Source organism: Pundamilia nyererei, unplaced genomic scaffold (genome assembly GCF_000239375.1).
Source record: "Pundamilia nyererei isolate P.nyererei 1_Seehausen unplaced genomic scaffold, PunNye1.0 scaffold00003, whole genome shotgun sequence".
NCBI lineage: Eukaryota > Metazoa > Chordata > Actinopteri > Cichliformes > Cichlidae > Pundamilia > Pundamilia nyererei.
In genome coordinates, this window is record NW_005187404.1 from 3,090,015 (window position 1) to 3,108,659 (window position 18,645).

Here is an 18,645-nt window from a genome sequence, read left to right on the forward strand (position 1 = left end):
AAGAAAGCTGTAAACTCTCCTTTTTGCCAGAGTGTCTTTATGTGCTCTGTGAAGCTGTAAGAATAGACCGTTTTAGGTTCAGCTCTCAAATCAATATAGTTTGCTGTTTTCTGTGGGCATAAATATATATGCTTTTGAGTGATAGTGTAAAAATTCAGATCTATCTGCGCCTAGGTGAATTAGGTTGTTTAGAAAGGCAGTCATTCTTCAAAGGCTTTTTCAGAGCTTTGAAAGAAACGTGGAATCCCATATTTCTATGTGAGTTAATTTCTTTTCTCCTTTCCGACCAGCGCACTCTCCTCCCATTTCAGCCGACTTCTAACAATATGCAGCGAAGACTCCAGTTGATACCGGCCTTCAAATATAATCACTTCTCCCTGATGGCTGCCTCCCCGCGCCTCCAAATACAAAATGTGATTTACGTCTCCACGCGTCTTCACAGCCCGCTTCAGCCACATCTGTCTCATTCTCGCTGCACACTTTTAAATGCCAATTTGGGACCCTACTGAACTCGGCTTAAAGTGCAAAGAGCAATTTGTCATGCAGTTCATTGCTCAAGACAAAATGTAGAGAGGCTTTCTATAATCCCGTAGCGTAGGGAGCAGCCAGGGGAAGCACATATGGATTTAAAAAAAATATAAAAAATAGCCAAAGCTCTTGCCCCCCAGAAGATGTTTTGGTCTTCATCTGTCACTGGGGCCACCGGGCACGAAGTGGTTGTCTGGTTTTGATGAATGAGCGAGGGCATTTGTCCTTAAGCTGCTATTCACCAGCTTCTTTGGATGCGGAACATTAAAGACAGACAACTTTTGTCTGGAAGACTCATGTAGCAAAGGATTTGACTCCCAGTCTGATCAGACTGTGCAGTGCCACAATGCATTTTGTAATTTTTGCCTCTCCACCCAACCACAGTGGATTTTTGTCAAACAATCAGGATGTGGCTGAAGTGCACACTGTTAGCTTTAATTCACAGGATGTAACAGAAGTACTGTTTACAGCAGTTGTAGCAATTTTCATACACAGTACCCCGTTTTCATTCCTAAATGTAATACATTTGCTGATGTCACTGATGACTCATCTCTTGGACATCGTAGTGAGACAGTCTCCAGTTGTTGGATAGCGGAGTCCAGAAGAAGCCCGCAGCTTAGGAATAATGTAATGTGATTTGTAAATCACAAAACAGCAAAACAATCATGGTGGACAGTTTAGTTTGGGGTTTTCTGTCAGGAAAACCCCAAACTAAACTGAAATTCTGTCAGGTGATTATCAGAACATGCCACTTGAATGTGAAATTATTTGTTTCTTCGCTCAGCCTTGAGCAGCTCTAAACACATCTGATGTTGAGTGGAATGAATGACCTCAAGGAAATGTCGCTCAAAATACCAACGAAGGCAATACGAGCTCTGAGATAACGCAAATACAGAACCTGTAGATGTCCTTTAGTCTCGCATGCCGCAGGTAGCTTTGACTGAGCAGAATATATCCTGTGTGTTTGTGGCCCCAGCTGTTGCAGAATTCCTGACCCATCAGACGTCTGCACTCACAGGAACAGAGAAGAGCAAATGACGGTCCCATCTCCTCTTCCTCTTTCAGAGCTGCTGAGCAAAATGTTACTTGTGTCTGACACCTTTGGGAAATTAATGCCTGTACTGTAAATGGGATTTGGATTAATGCATAATCTATAGACAGCAAGCATGACAATCTCTGCTAATAAATCGTTGCTAATAAAACAGCAAAGAGAAAAAAGTGATTAATTTTCATCAGCTTGTAAGTCCGAAACTTCTGAAGCACATTTGTTTTCAGCTGGTAACACACGAGAAGTCATTTTGGATTTCATGCATCTACAATTAGCTCTAAATCCCTACACAAATTGGCTTTTATTCCCAGATAGGTAGCGATACCATCATGCCTCTATATCTCAGATGAGACGGTGTAATGGACCCGTCTCTCCGATGCGACACTGAATTAACCTCTTGCATACCTTAAGTTCACCTAGAGATAAGATTGCTATTACTGGAGGTTCTCTCTGTATATTACCCCCATGTACTATCTCTTTCTCTCCCTGTTGCCTGTCTTTCTAACATATCCCTCTTCCTTTCCAGTTCAATTAACAGTAATAGAGCTTGGGCGTATTGCTTTTTGTCCGTTCATCCTCACAGCTTATTGCCTGCTTCATCTAACACCATACTATGGTGAGATTGAGTTAAGGCCCAGTGATATCAGAGGTGCTGTGTCAAGGTGATTCCATGTGAAAAAACACCCGCGTGAGCACTCTGGCCTCCAACTGGTAACGGCCTGTGAGAGGTGCTTCATATCTGACACCGTCTCTTTAATCAACTTCAGTGCCTTTAGGCAAAACAGAGGTCCAAGCAGACAAATTGAGGCTACTGGTTACATTGGAAAGCTGGATGGAGATGTATTTTGGTACCTCGGAGAGAAAAAGAAATGGCTCAGGTGGTCTAAGGGCGCAGGTCTTCTTTCAGAGAATACAGACCTCATGCATGGCTTCTCTTAACCTTGAGATGTTTCCTGGGGCAAACAGGTTTGAGTTAACATTTCCTGTCAGTATTCAGTTGTGAGAAAACTCAGTGTTGGTATCTCTGTAGGCCTACGTGCTGTGTGTGCTAATCTGAGCCAGAGGAACATTTTCAGTCTTTGTCTTTTTTTTTTTCTTCACCCCCTCTTCCTTTTGACATCAGGGGATTTTGATTGACGAAATCTCTTGCCATGTTTGTACAATATGTTTGGATTCAACCACTGTTTGCGGTTTCAAAGGCTTATTAAATTGTATTGCCTTGATTGAGATGTAGGTGTACATTTCCCAGCTACTTCAGTTTTATTATTAGTTATATTTTGATCGCTCTTTGTAGGTATAAGTGATTCATGATGGTGCGATTATGTTTAAACGAGAGAGGGAATAATGTCAGGATGGAAATTATTTAAACCAAGTCAGTTGTGTGTTGAATTTCGACTTGAAAATCAAAACTCCGAAAAAATACACAACTCTGTGTGGACATGAACAACCCCTGATATTTTAAGAAGTGAACACACTCTATGTGTGTGGCATTTATTAGACACTTTGCAGCTGTTTACCAAGGCTACAATGGTACTGAAAAAATGTATTTTGTTTGGATCCTAACACTCCTAATTATTTCTACCCGCCAACAATGGAGGAAAGTGTGAGCGAGTTTTATCGATTGAGTGGTTAACACCCAATCGATAAAACTTCAGCAATCACAAGGTATTCCTAAGATTGGTTTGTTATTTTTGTTCCTTCCTTATGGAGCTAGGACAGTACTACATTGTTCTTAATCGAGTGAGGAGCTGGTTTTTGAAGCTACTTTGGGCACACTGCGTTTATCAGATAACTGAAGCTTAACGCGGCTTTGCAGGATACCCTTTCTTCTTTTTTTCACTGGGTTAAACCCTCTTACATTTAGCCCTTTTGGCCTCCCTAATCACTCAGTCATTACACAAGCTCAGGATGAAAGCCAGGCACAAACAAGTAACGAAACAAACCAACAAAAATCTGCTCGTGTGTGGTCCAAAAAACAAATTGTCATCCCCTTTGCTTGGTTCAGGAAATGACTTTGGTGATCTGGACAATTTTAATCGATCTGGATGCTGAAGTAATCACCGCCTTAGACCACACTCAAAGCCTGTCTATTTCGATCCCCATGAAGCCATTGCTTGTTTATTTAATCTGTTAAGCTATCTGCTTTTGACATAATGCTTGCAGTTTTATTATTCAAGTGTTTTTTTTTTTATTCTTTAGTAGCACTGATCACCTGTTTTAATAAGATTCTCTGCAGGAAAACTACAACTTTGCATCTGCATAGATTTTCTTTAAACTAACACAAAACAAAGCACACTGATGTTTAACTCAAAACGGAAATCAATGAACTAAAGTGGGATAAAGCATTCTTGCATGTTGTTCTTGTTTGAGAGAGCTTAACAAATGGAGAAAAAATGTAATTACACTGAAGTGAGCGCTGATGAGATTTTGAAAGTGGAACTTCACCGCTGTAATTTTTGGTCCAAAAAGAAACAAGGATGAAATGTGTAAAATAGTGGATTTGTCTTTGTTAAACATAGGTTTGACTATAGAACAGTGTCTGAATGTGTTTGATTCCTATCAGCACAGTGTATAGGACAATGTTTGCATTATTATTATTATTATTATTATTATTATTATTATTATTATTATTATTACTATAAATGGGTAAGAGTAAGAGATGACCAGGTTAAACCAGCATATTCAGCCACAATTCATACATATCAGAATGACTGTGAATGAATATGAATATCTGCTTCTAAGCTATAATTTTACAGCAACTATTAAGCAGAATATTCAAGGGATGATATTACAGCTTTTGGACATCTTAGAGAAAATGGATTGTGACAAAGGCGTCTGGATGGAGTTAATTTTATTGCTTGACTGATTATAGCGTGATTTTGGCTGTTATCATCAACTCTGCCTGACTCATGTCATAGCTGGGGCCCAACACAATTGTCAGCAGCCCGAGATTGTCTGCTAATATTAGTTATTTCTCAATCTATCATCTGCAAAGGCCCATAAATTAAAATAAAAAAGTGCAGAAGAAATGGGAGAAACACCCTTCAGACATGTTAGGAGTGTTGATGTTGCATAGTTTGTCCATCAGAGGGCACTCTGCAACATGTGTTTGGAGTTCGGCAAACAACAATCAGCTAATCCGAGCTGTGGAGTAGAGCAAATAAAATAAATGGCTAATGGTGTCAGAGAAATATCGGAATATTGGATTTTTGTCTCCAAAATCCTTTATCAGCCGGGCTCTAGTCTGTGTAGTCTGCTTATGCAAGCTAACATCACAGGCTAACTAGGCTTGCCATGTAATCCTTTTAATGTCCATCAACACAGACACTGCTTTTCAGTGATAATTTCTGAGAATATGCAGACAATATAAAGAAAGTATTCAACCAAATGTTTAAATTAAAATCTGAATGTGAAAACATATCTAGATTAAAGCCAGTAAAATATAAGTGGGGATGGCTTATGTTTATAGTCACCCACGTCCCATTATCATCAAGGAGCCTACATGCTTTGATCGAAATCATAAGAGTTTATAAAGCCATGAAAACATGATCCTAGATGATCCGATGATTCCCAGTGAACTATATAAAAAAATAAAAATTGTATCTTCTTTATGACCAGATTCATCTTGGCTGGACAATATTTCCTGTGACAACCTGTTAGGATGCCTGGGTCGTCGACCCAGGGTTTTTGAGTTTACGATATTATTTATACTGTCTAGTTTTTGGTTTCTTTAAGTTCCGTCTTATGGCTTATGTCTCCCCTATCACCTGCATCCCCTTGTCTAGTTCGCGTCTATGTGTATCCTAAGTTCCTATATCCCCGTGTTCAGTCAGTGTTTGTGTCTGCCCTGTTCCCACGTCTCTGTTCCCTTTGTAGTGCCTGCATATGAGTCTGTGTCTTTGTTCAGTCTGTGTTATGTGTTTCCTGTTTTACTTTGAAAGTCCATGTCTGATGTTAATGTGTCTGGTTTTGCTTCCTCTTGTCTCGTTAGGCCTGATTTGCCCCAGCTGTGTTTCCCTCCTGTTACCCATTCCCTGATTGCTCCCTCTGTGTATTTAAGCCCAGTGTTTCTTTGTGTCTGTGTCGCGATCTACCGTTTACCAAGCTGTGTGTTCTGTCTGTCCTCCGGTATTAGTGTATTTTCTTTGATCGTTTCCAGTTATGTTATATTTGAGTTTAACATTAAAACGGTTTTTGAGTTTACATCTGTCTCTGGAGTCTGCACCTTGGGTCCTATTCCTGCCTGCACACAGCCACACCTAACACAACCACAGAATCACCTTGGTAACATCATCCTTGAGAGCCACAGAAAAACCCACAACTTGTTCACGAAGCAAATATATCCGGAATACAACGCTGTGACCCTGAGAGACACACAAACACACCGTCATGAAAGGCTCACAAACAGAAAGACACACCAGGACGCCTGATGCAGACAAGGTGTCTTAGTAGTTACAAACAATGTGAGACATCCCAAGACTGTGATGGAACTTCTCTCAGCAGGATATGTATTCTAATGTAGCTCTTTCTGCCTTGATTCCTCACTGTCTCTTCTGCATACAGTAATGTTTGCCTACCTTGCTGCATTTTACCCGCCATCTAAAAGTTCATCTCCACTCTGTGTTTGCTGTGCTGGCCTCTGACCGCTACTAATTATAAGAGCAGCAGCAGGCAGATCTGGCAGTGGCCTTTTAAACCCACCTACAGTACTATATGCTAAGCAGTTATAGGTTAAAGGAAAGGTCTACTCAAAAAGAATATTGCAGCCACACAAAGTGACTATTCCTCTGCTCTTTTGGCAGTAATTCTAAAAGAGGTCACACCAGAAAAAAATTCACTTCCTCTCCTGTGCACAACCATCAACCATCTCCTTTAGTGCTAAATATGAAGATTTTTAGCACAGCATGGTGCTGAAATATGAGCCACACAAGCAGGAATCCATATCCATTATCATGGCATGCATGCTTTTCATTTGCAGTGTGGCGTGGCTGAAACCATATTGATTTCCCAGTTTTGAATGTAGTGCAGAAGCCTGTTTATTTTTGCTATACTCAAATTTAGCATCATCGAGGCCTCACTCGAACATTGCCAATCACCATGAGTCATGTGGTGATTAGCATCACTGTTGCTGCTGCACCGTACAACCACTGAACCGTGGAATCAGACAGTTTAGCGTCTTTTGAAGGAGATGTGTACTACATCATTTTTCTAAAGTACAAAGAGCACGTGATTCCTTTAGCTGAAGCTTGGACTTCTTACATAACTCGTAGATTTAAGCTGTGCCTTCTAGACTTAACATAAAAACACTTCTTTGAAATTGAATGAAGAGCTTGCTACAGGATTACAGTTTAAACAGTATTATACTTTACAGTTGCTATATATGAGTTCACTGTTTTAAATGTAGGACTGAGCAAAAAAACAAACAAAAAAACAAGAATCATTTGTGATGATGCTTAAGCTACTTAACACTTTCACATATGTAACTTTTAATGATTAAGCCTCGTTTAATGTAGGAGATCCTACCTTTCTAAAGTGTACTGTACAGGCCACATAAACATATATGTTAAGCCTTTAACGATAATGCACCTCCAAACACAAACACACAGATGATCTTTTGCGGCAAAAGGAAATGTCAGTCTCATGGGGAAAGTCTGGATGCAAATGAAAAAGCCTCTCTCTTTGAACTGTTCATCTGTGTAGGAATTGTAACAACCCTGCCACTCTGCTGCCTTCCTGCCTAAAGGCTTATCATCAGACACTACAACAAATTAATTTTTATGCACTTGGACACTGATGAAATTTTGTGTTTTCCCTCTAAGCCTTTGGAGGCACGTAGACACTGGCACACCCGTCCCCTTTGTCCTCTGCAAAAAAAAGTTAATAATGCCATACTCTACTGTACTTTATCTTCCACTCCCTATTTTCGGTGACTGATGAATCTCCCCCTCGTGTCCTCTAGTGTGCAGACAAGACTTTGAGTGACACAATCGTAAAGCAGTCAAGTGAACACGCCCCCTGTGAATGCCCTTCTAGGAGTTTGGTCGTATTTCCCTGCAGTCGTGCTAATCGGAGAGCGTGAAAAGGCTTAAAATCCACCATGCTCGATCTGTGTTTCAAACGCTGTCCGTGCTGATAGAAATTAAGATGCAACATGGAAAAATACAACTCATGTTGGATTTTGGTGTGTAAGGTCAAGCCCCAGGGAGTGGGACAAACAAGTATTTAGCTTCTTTTGAACCTTACAAAGTATCTCACGCGTGACCACAATTAAATGAAGTAGTTTGTCTCTGGACTCAATGTTTCTAATTCACCGCCTTAAACACGCTCAGCATTTAGCTCCTGGAAAGGCACTCACAGGTGCCCAGCCCAGCCGTTTTTATCCTCCCCTAGTTGTCTTGTTGAAACATAAAGCTTTAATTGGTCAACCTCAGTAGTTGGAATATCTATCACTGGCCAATGAGCCAAAACTGCAGCAGCTACAGAAAATAGTTCCCATGCTGATGGTTGTTCACACTTGTAAACTGCTGTTAGGCTTTGTCACCATCTAAAGTAGAAGATTCTCTGCCATCTGCTAATTCTAGGTGGCCTGTTACAATGCCATTTTCTTGTCTGTTTTTGAAAAAGGGTTTTCTTAACAGTGGTTGTTTAGCAGTAAGTATCTAGCTTGTCAGATCTCATCGTGAGTGTTTGAATTGACCACAATAACCCTTATTGCAGTGCTGGGTATAAAGCAGCTCTGTGCAGTGGAAGAGGACACAGCTCTCTTCTCAGCTGAAACCGGAGCTTGGTTTCTTTCACCGATCCTTCGAATATGAGCGTGTCAATAGAGTCATTGCACATGGCTGCATATGCCCCTCTGGCATGATTCCACCTCGGCTGAATCGATTCAGGCTCTGTTTATCTCATTAGCTTGTAGCGCGTAATCAATCACACAAGGGCATTCGTTTCGGGCCTCCAACCCACTGCATATTATAACTCGACTCCTTCCATCAGTGTGAACATTGTTCTGTTCAGTTGCGCCTACCAATAATGCTAAACTGAGCAGCTTGTAGCCACGCACAGCCTATTGGCATTCATTCAAATTACAGAATTTGTGTCTATGGAAGTAAAAAACAAAGGATATGCATACACACAGACTCACTTTAACTGATAAGGTGCTCGCTGCGGGTGCATTTGTGTTGCTGCAATGATGAGCTTTCATGTTGCCTAGTGTTGTTTTCATTCAATAACAAAGACACTGAGCTAAAATTTAATTTGCTATGCTTAATGAGAGCACATTATACCACAGTTTACTGCTAATTTAACATATATGAATAGTAGAAACAGACATTCCCATATAGATTTGTGTACATAAATCGTATCAGGAGAACAGATGCGAGATTACTGGACACCACATAGCTGAGGCGGGTTCCAGCTGGGCTCCGCCTGAGGCCGGGCATCAAGTTCCACGTTTGAAAATGTTCACACAGCCACTTTGATCAGCGCGCAGCATTTTGGACACACCGCACGTTCACACGGGTGCGTCATCAGGCAGCACAAACAATTATTACGCTGTCAGAGATACCTAGATGGCATTTAATGCAACTACCACTTTATCTACACAGTAACAATTTACAGAAAGCTTGTCTAGCATTCTTTTGCTCCATTCCCCCTGTACTTTTGCAAAGATGAGGTAGACATGAATAAGATATTTCTCAGAGTCTCTCACGGGAACAAAAAGGACTACAATGCTGATTCATTCTCATGGAGATCCTCTCAAACTGCACTGGAATCTAAAGAGGAAACAGTATAATAGGTCCCTCAGTGCACTGCTCTATTGATCTGTTAAGAACACAACTGGATAAGTCATTCAGAAATCACCTGCCTTACAGGGAGACGGCTAAACTTGAAGTAGATGATAGTGTGTTCCACCCTGCAATGCATTACTCTCAGGTCAGGTCAGTGACAAAGATGCATTAGGATATGTTTATTTTTCAATAGACCCTCATTTTCTACTGAAAATTGTAACAATCCATATATGACATTAATTCCAGCTACCCTTTCAGTCCACTTTTTTCACATTGTCTGTGATTATAATGTCTCAAAGCCCAGCTGCTTTTAGTGATCATCCAAAAGCAGCATGAAAATGCGTTATAAGTGGTTCCCATAGTTATATTACAGATTGTGCCTTTTAAATGCTGACCTTACAGTAAAATGAACATCAAGGCCATGCTATGAAGTGCCATGAATGCCCATGCTGAAATGAAGTGCAAATTGTGCACCATGACTGCACAAGTCATTGCTCAGTTTCTGCTCTAGTAATTTCTGGATATGTTTTAAGTGATAATGATAATATTCATGGACATCATATCTGCAGTCAGATGGTACGGACAAGCTCCGTAGCTGTAGCCTAAGGGGCACCACGCAGCAGCCCTCAGGACTGCAAATAAAAACTACAACTTAGTTAGCATTAAGTACAGAGAAATTAGACTCGGCATCTGTCGACGTTCTCCATGTTCTGAAATATAGACCTTGAAAGCCTGCTGTCGTTGAAGTCCACGCGTTTCATAATGTGCCAGTCTTCTTTGGCAGAGAGACTTAACACTTATGAAATGATTATGGAAATGATTACAAGCATGAACAGTTTAAGCTCTTTATTTTGTATCTGTATTTCACAGTTTGTTCACGGTAATTAACTCTTATAGCTGAGAAGCTTAGCAAATTAACGGCGGTCAGACTTGCTGCTCCCTGCTCTTATTAAGCTCAAAAATTGAAGCCCAGAGCAGAGAAGGTGATAAATGAAAAGACGCTCCAACGGGTCAGCTCGTCCTTTTCAAATTTTGACTTTAACTTGATCGTAACAATTAGTCGCAAAAAGCACGTCACCTCAAAGCGGGCCTCTCATCCACAGATGCCAAAAGCAACAACAGAGACGATATTTCATACGCAAAGTAAACTTACTAAAGTGGTTCAAACCCACATTTTAATAGTATATCAGCGGCAGCGGGGACACTTTGCATTGATTGCCAGTGGGATGTAATTGGCACCCACTGCACATGAAATGCCACGCAGTCACGTCAACTAGAACAATAACAACAGGCTAGTTGAGGCCTGTCATGTCTCACTCCTCGTTATGCATAAGGCAGTGTTTTTTTGGAACATGAAATCCTTCTTCCTCTCACTCATGTCACCCCGACTTCTTAAAGTGGGCATATTTTCAATTAGCTCCTCTAAAGGTCCATCATAACAAACCTAATTTAACAGTGAAATCAAAAACGATAAATTTAATCACTTTTGGTCCATCTTGCTTGATATTGCTGGTCTTCATATGTAAATTTCTCACACACGGAAGAAACATTCATTAATATTTAATCTAGAGCAATTCCCTGTTGTAAAGGAGTGTTTATCCGTCTCACTAAGTCAAAACAGTCACAACTGCTGCATACATTAGCTCGAGTAACTCTGAATAGGAAAACCAGACAGGCCTCACTGTGCCAATCCTATTTCATACTGTGTGACGAGGATGATTGCGCCATGGCAGAAAATGAGTTCAGCACATCCAGCACTGGTGGATAAAATGAAAAAAAAAAAGATAAAAAATACAAAAAACACAAGAATGTCATGGTTTTAAATAGTGTTTTCATGGGATAGATTAGTTAATCCGATTGGTCTCAGATCTAGAAAATCATTTAGAAAATCATTTAGAAAATCGACGCACTAATAGCCTGGCATTTCTTCTTATTTCACACTAAGCTGGTTTTTGCAAAGGTCCACAACTGCAGCTTACACTGTGAACTGTGACAGAGAGACAGAATCTCATGCACGCCCTCAAAGGGTCAGTCAGTTTATTATGAACTGCAGTAGTGAGGCTGGCATTGTTCTCACCTTGTAAGTCTGTCTGTGTGTGTGTCATTGCAAAATGTGGTCCTGGAGACCAGCTCCATGTACTGTGGCAGGAACTGTAGCTCTGCTTTGGCAGGTGTTAATATGGCCGCCTTCTGTGAACAGAATCTGCAGGGGTGTAGTTTAAGGAAAGTATTTGCCAATCACAACAGCGTGACTCAAAGATTTATTTTATTTTATTTTTTACTTAGTGAATATTAAGTGTTTATATTTTCAAGCCCAATTCCAAAAACGTTGGTATGGAAGTGACAATAGATTGAGATTTGCAAATCTCATAAAGCCTATATTTCACTTAAAATGAAACTCATAAAACATATTAAATGTTTAAGCTGAGAGAATTTATTTTGTTAAGAAAACGATAAGGCCATTTTTAAGTTTGATGTCTCAAAAAGGTTGCGACAGGGACCAAAAAATGTCTGTAAAAATAGGTGGTGTAGCTTATTAGTTTAACTGGCAACATGTCAAGTCAGTTGAATTCACTTTTATTTACATAGCACCAAATAGTCACATAGCAACAATAGTCACTCGAAGGTGCATTATGTTGTAAGGTAAAGAGCCCACAGTGATGGTAAGAAAGCCTCAGCAATCAGACGACCAAATATGGGCAAGTACCTGGCAACAGTGGGAAGGAAAAACACCCTTCTAACAGGAAGAAACCTTCAGTAGAACCAGGCTCAGAGACAGGCAACCATCTGCTGCGACTGGTCTCAGGTGAGTCAATAACTTGATAGAGAAACACAGTCTCTGTCTGTCAAACATCCAGTTTCTTAATAACATTATGAATGGAGCTCAGCACAAATGAGCCTACTGATGAATTCTCACGTCTAGCACCATCGTTAATTCTAACAATGATTTCTCAAAACACATCAAGGACCTGCTTACCAAAGAGCAATTTATTTATTTTTTGTCGAGTGCATAGCATCTCAATATTTACACAATGCACCACGAAAGAGGAAAAGTGCAAGATGCTAGTCTTGGCTCCTGGTAACAAAGGTGAGATATCAGGAGTTATTCTGGATGAAGCTGAACACCTTCAAAGATCACAGATCTGGCCACAGATGGGAACACAGACTGAGTATAGAATCCACCTACAACAAAAACAAGAATAACCAAAGTTGCTGACTTGTTGAAAACAAACTGTTTTTGCATTACAAAGTAAAGATCAGTGGAAAACTCAGAGAATCAGAGAAAAACCTCCATCAAAATATCAGTTTACCTGCAAGGCGTGTTTAACAATGTAACATGTAAGAGGTCAAAATACATCCTAATCAGCTTAGAAAGATGCCTTTTCTTTTTTGGTGTAAGCCCGCTTTGAGGTGAGCAGTTAATCAGGGTTAAGCAGAAAGCAAATTAGTCTATGCCATGTCTCAGCTGTCAGCTTTACTCATATTATTACCCATCCATTATGTCAATTAGTAGTCAATTAGAAGTTTTATGCTGAATAGACGTCGTTCTATAAATACCAATATTGATTATATGAAGCACATTCTTTATTCATACTGCTTCTGAGAAATAGCACAATCTCTTTTTCATGGGTAGACCACTTTTTTTCATTGCATTGCATTTGTTGGCTGCAGCTGGCTGAGGTTCATAAATGTGTCCATGTGTTCGCTGCAATAATCTCTCAGCATGTTCAAAAGGTGATCCTTTCCCCCTGGAGAGGTGGACGGATGCTTATTGCAGTTAAAGCTGAGGGATTTACGTCAAAGCCTCTAGAATTTTCTCGAGAGGGTAATTGAGAGAGCTCGTTTGTGCCTGGGAATATGTTATTGTGCTGTGTGCTCGCCATCACTGTTGCTTAATTTGTAAGTATAAACAGCTGCAACCACAAGTAGGAGCTGGATTTTTAGCAGGCGGATAAAGAAAAAAACAACAACAACATAGAAACAAACGCACAAAAAAAGCCAAAGAAGACTCAGTCAGCCATTTATATTTGGTGTTGATAGCTGTGAACAGACTCCTTACTAAAAAAAACACAAAAAACATCAGGAATGATCTCCAAGTTGGCACACGCATAAAATATTCAAAGCTACATGTTATGTGTGTGTGTGTTTGTGTGATGCCTGCGTAGACCCTCGGAAATACTCCATTCTAACCAGCACCAACAGACCTCGCCCACAGTGATCACCAGCACTGTCAGGTCACATTATCATTGTGTGGATATGTTCGTGATAAGGGAAAACCCCTGTCATCATGTGAAATGATCATCTCAGCCCCCCCTGATCTCAGACACCTACTGTTAAGGCAGGGAACTATACTATAGCCTCACAGCTGGCTTCATGCAAAAGCTCCCACCTCTGGGCCGAACGCTCCCCGCGATACTGCTATCTCCACCACGCTGATTATAGGTTAAGCTCATTTTGCCATGAAGGACACAAAGAGGCTTTCCCTCCTCGCTTATGCACAAAGGAAAGTATATTAAGATGGATTGAGACAGAAAAGAAAAGGGATAAAAAAAAAAGTGTTTTCCACCCTATACTTGGTCACTATTTAGCAGAATAGGATTCGACAATGGGGGGAGGGAAAGCTTTATTGTTTGTGCTTGCAGATATTGTAGACTGTGTGTGGCTTTGTGTGTCTGTGCATAGAGTATGCGACTGCACATACGATATGCCTCCGGTAGCATCTCTGCTCCTAATCTACAGCATGCCCGATGAATGTGAACACAACTGATACCACACTGCCAGCTGTCTCTAATAGCTTCTCTCCCTTCTTTTTTTTTCTAAAACAGCAGAACTTCCCCCAGGGACTATGGTTAGCCACAAATACACATAATGAGATTATACAAGAACAAAATAATTAAGAAAAAGGGTAAACTTATTTGAATCGTGCAGCATTACTGATTAAACCGGTAAACAGCATTACAAGCCAAAGCAGCAAATCCCCGTTGCTCATTTGATTAATGATCAGACCAACTTGTTCAGCGTATGCGAAATAAACACGTTAGCTGAAGCTGGTAAAATGTCACATTTCTTTCTTTCTTTTTTTTTTCGTTGAAAAATTTGAATTCATTTCCCCGCGGCAATACGGCAAGAAGAGAAACATACTTGTGTAGTTTATTGAACTGACACATTGATTTTATTTTGTTGGTTTAAAATGAAAAAGAAGAAGAAGAAAAAAAACCTGATTTATTTTCATTTGACATTGATTTAGTGAACGAGGCATCTAGTGGCGGGATGCATTTATAACGCAAGAACATGGCAGCAGCAACAAAAAGAACAACCAAAGCTGAGGGTCTCCTCCCTTGGCCTGAGGATTAGTGATGTATTTGACAGGATGCAATGGTTTCCACCTGACAAATTATGGTATCTAATATATTTTTCCCCCTTTTTTTTGTTCATAACTGCAATTTAAAAATAAGAAGTAAGAAGCTATGAAGCAATAACCTTTCAGGAGATTTAAACACTTGTTAAAAAATGCTAAAACTTGCTCAGAAAAACAAAAAACAAGAAAAACTTAATCTAGTCCCCCTCCAGGCACTCTTTTCCTTTGACTTTAATGCACTTGATTATGAGCGTCATCGCACGCTACTTTCAAGATCCCAACCTCTTCTTATAATCTTTGCTTTTCAAACCCAATTTTCCCATTGAAGTGAGTGTTGGTATCCTACACAGTGATTATATTTGGCATCGTCCCTGAAATAGCTGTAACAAGTCAGGATGAATTCAACAGCTACAGCCATTTGGAGGAGTGGAGCATCTAATTATTTGGTGTTGCTGGTCACTCCAAGCTACTCTGGTGTACCGCGGGCAAACAACTGCTGTCCCTGGAGGGAGAAAAGCTGCTGGAGAGAAGGCAGAGAGCCTCTGCCAACGTGAGTCTGTAGAGCACCGTTTATTCTAATTCCTCTGCAGGACATTAATGAGCCAGGATAGTGGCTGTCTTAATGGGCAGCCAGACAGATTTTAAGTGCCCCGTGGAGTGTAATCCGCTGAGGTACAACAACACTGCTGCAAGGCCCAGCAGATTGTTTTTAGTTGTCATTTTGCTTTTACTTCGCTTCTATGCTTGTTCATTACAAAGGGCATGTTTTTTAGCCCGCCCTCCCCACCTACTGCCTTGGGCCATATTCAGACCGTGCCATAATTTGTTTTCATACAATTAAAAGTTCAGCTTTTGACGCTGTTACCCAGACTGAGCTTTTACATACAGTGCTAAGAAACAAATATTTATATAACAAAGAACCTTGAATCAAGTCTAAATCTCATCTGTCTTCCATTCATCCTTATCCAGCTTTCGCACCATGAACACTTAGAGACAGGGGTGGAAGATAAAGATGGGTTTAAAAAAAAAAAAAAAATCAACACACTCTCTGTTCCTGGTGCAAAATAATGTTTTAATAAAGTGGATAATTGGTGTTGATGCAGGGGGGCACAAAGTGAATGAAAGGAATTAACAGGTGTTTTTCATAAAAATAGGCAGAAAGTCAGTTTCTTCTTCACCATTCATAAGTAATAAACATCGCTTTCTGGTGTAATACTAGTACTTTGAGGCAGTTTCATTTTTCAATGTAAATGTGAAATACAGGCACACATTTTGGTGTTGTATTTGCTCACGACAGTGTGTGATATTTGCAAGCAGAGGTGACAAAGCCTTCTGGCAAACAGTCTGATTTTTTTCATCTATTTTATTTTCATGATCATTGAGATTTATGGGGAACAGTATACTACTCTGTACAGACACATACTGGCTGCTTTAGACTTTGTTAAGCCATATACACTGTCCTTTGTGATAAAGACAATGTACTGTCAAGTACTGCTTTACCCCTCCGTTGCCCAAGGCTGGGCAGCTCCATGACTGAATCTTCAGAGGAGCTTGGTTACCTTCAAAGAGAAACCTACAACACACTCCCAACAGACATCAAACATAAATGAAAGTTGTCCAGCTCCAAAACCTTTATCTGCAAGCTCTCAGTGTAGGTAGACTTGCTTGGCATCCACCCACGTGGTGCTCTCTGTTTCTGAACCTCCGCGGTTTCATCTCAATAGCTCTCAAAACATTTGTTCAAAGTCTAATCCCTCCGTCTTGTCAGGTTTCATACATATTATTACGCCGCGCAATGAGGTGTGAAATGCTGCTGAGCTGCTGCTGATGAACATGTGTATTCCACATGGACATTCAACACCTGCACCTCTTTAAGATTGTGGATAGTGGCGCTATAGTGTATTATATGTTAATTATAGTGACTTTTATTCTGAAGTCCTCACTGTTTAAAAAAAATCTGCTGCCGCTTTACATTAAAGCAGTGCTGTTAAAATGTGATAATATGCTGCTGTAATCATTTGCTAATGTCTGCATGGAAATGTTTGTACGCACCATTTACGCACAGATTTGTGCATACGCACTGTTAGTAAATGAGGGCCATTGTGTGGAGACGGCTAAGTTTGGTGATATGGATTTCAAAACCTTTGTTTCTGAGCTCCTGACATTTATTTCTGAACATTTCAAGGTTTATTATCCAGTGAAAAGGTTTACTAATAAAGAAATTTGAGTGTTTACATTACCAATTAGCACTCTACATAGAAGGTTTTACAACCTTCTGGAAGACGGTGAGAAAAAGAGGCTTTCAGGCCATTCTATTACTGCTATAAAGGAAACTGGATAGTCAGGGAAAATATTACAATTTTGGCTTTATAGCGTCACAGAACAAAAATAATTTTGATTTATATGTAATTGTGGTAAAAAGGTTTTTTTTTTATAAAAAAAATAGGAAATAAATCCAGAGGAGTAGATTTGTAATACCTATCTGACTCTGTTCTGCTCTGTCCTGTAAACCATGAGCTATGGTGGCAGGTGGAAGGTGGCGGTGTTTGTGTTTATTTCTGGCCTCTGAGCGCTTTGTGTATTGTGTGGCCAAAGAGGGGGCAACCTTGAACACAGACCGAAATGACAAGCCGTCCGCTTCCATAAATGAGATACGGATGCTATTTGCTGACATTGCCAGACTGAGCTGAGACTTCATATATACACAGTCAGGGAGATGTGCGCTACACGAGCATCCCGACACCCGTGTGAGAAACAGCTGGGAGCAAATATGCACAGGTTCACTGCATGTGAGCATTAGCCCACCGTACTGTACAAAATGGAAAAAGAGGCACCAGGTGTTGCTGCAGTCATGTATGCAGACAGTGACACAGATTAAGTGGAGAAACAGAGCTATACACTTGCCTATATTTCCGTGTTGTAACTGTATGTCTAAGCATGGCTAATAGAAACACTGTCCTTTGAGCGACCACAGCTTTGGGTTCATTTCTCATTTAATGTTGCAAATGCACATAAATACACCACTTAGCTGAAAAAAAGACTATAAAAATTACTCCACCAAATCAGACAGGGAGCAAAGTGTAACAACTTATTTTGGACTGTTTATTTCTTCGAATCTGTCACTTTTTTGTTTTTTGTTTTTAATATGAGCCTGAGAGAAAGCATATTTGCCCAATATGAATGAATTCATGATGGGTGTGAGGATGCCGTGAATGTACCAGTCAGAACTTCCAGGGACAGACAACTTGATGTGTCTTGACACATGACTAAGGACTCAGGACTACAGCCCAGACCTCCAGACCTGTAACCACATGGCGCAAGAATTTCCACTTCTGTTAGTAGGCTAAGAACTCCCAGCTAACCTGCAGCAAACACATGTAAGTAAGCACTGAACCCTGCAATATTGATATTACCAATACACACTCCAAATTTGCACTCTCTTTCCCTCTTCCCCATGATGGAGCACTATTTTCTGCACCTTTCAAATTATGTACACACACAAACATCTAATAATCACAATCATCACCCAAACCCACAACATATAATAACAGCATACATACAGTACAGTTATTCTCTGCATGCACATGTTTGTCGAGCACCTGTGCTGGCCGAGAGAGCAAGTGTTACATCTTTTCTCAAAGAGCTGGGAGTTTCCTGGCTGGGTGTCACAAAAAAGAACATACAGCCCAGTTAACTCAAGCTTCCCTTTTCTCAAGCCAATGCTCTTTTTTTGTTCAGTGGTGTGGACAAGTTGTTATTTTCTGTCTAGAAGGGAGTGTATAGCTCCCCAGGGTAACAAGTGAAAGTGCTTGGACTTTGCTTTTTTGAAAACAGCATCTTGTTCCATTACCAACTCTTCTTTTATACTCTTCATGGGGGATGTATATTGTTCACTAGACCTTTTAATATCTATATCTATCTAT

General features: G+C 40.3%; 1 protein-coding gene across 2 annotated transcripts in view; it reads right to left on the bottom strand.

The window, feature by feature from the left end:
- Positions 1-18,645, bottom strand: part of LOC102206981 (galactosylgalactosylxylosylprotein 3-beta-glucuronosyltransferase 1) — an 83,721-nt gene that overhangs the window by 63,979 nt on the left and 1,097 nt on the right. The window lies entirely within an intron of this gene.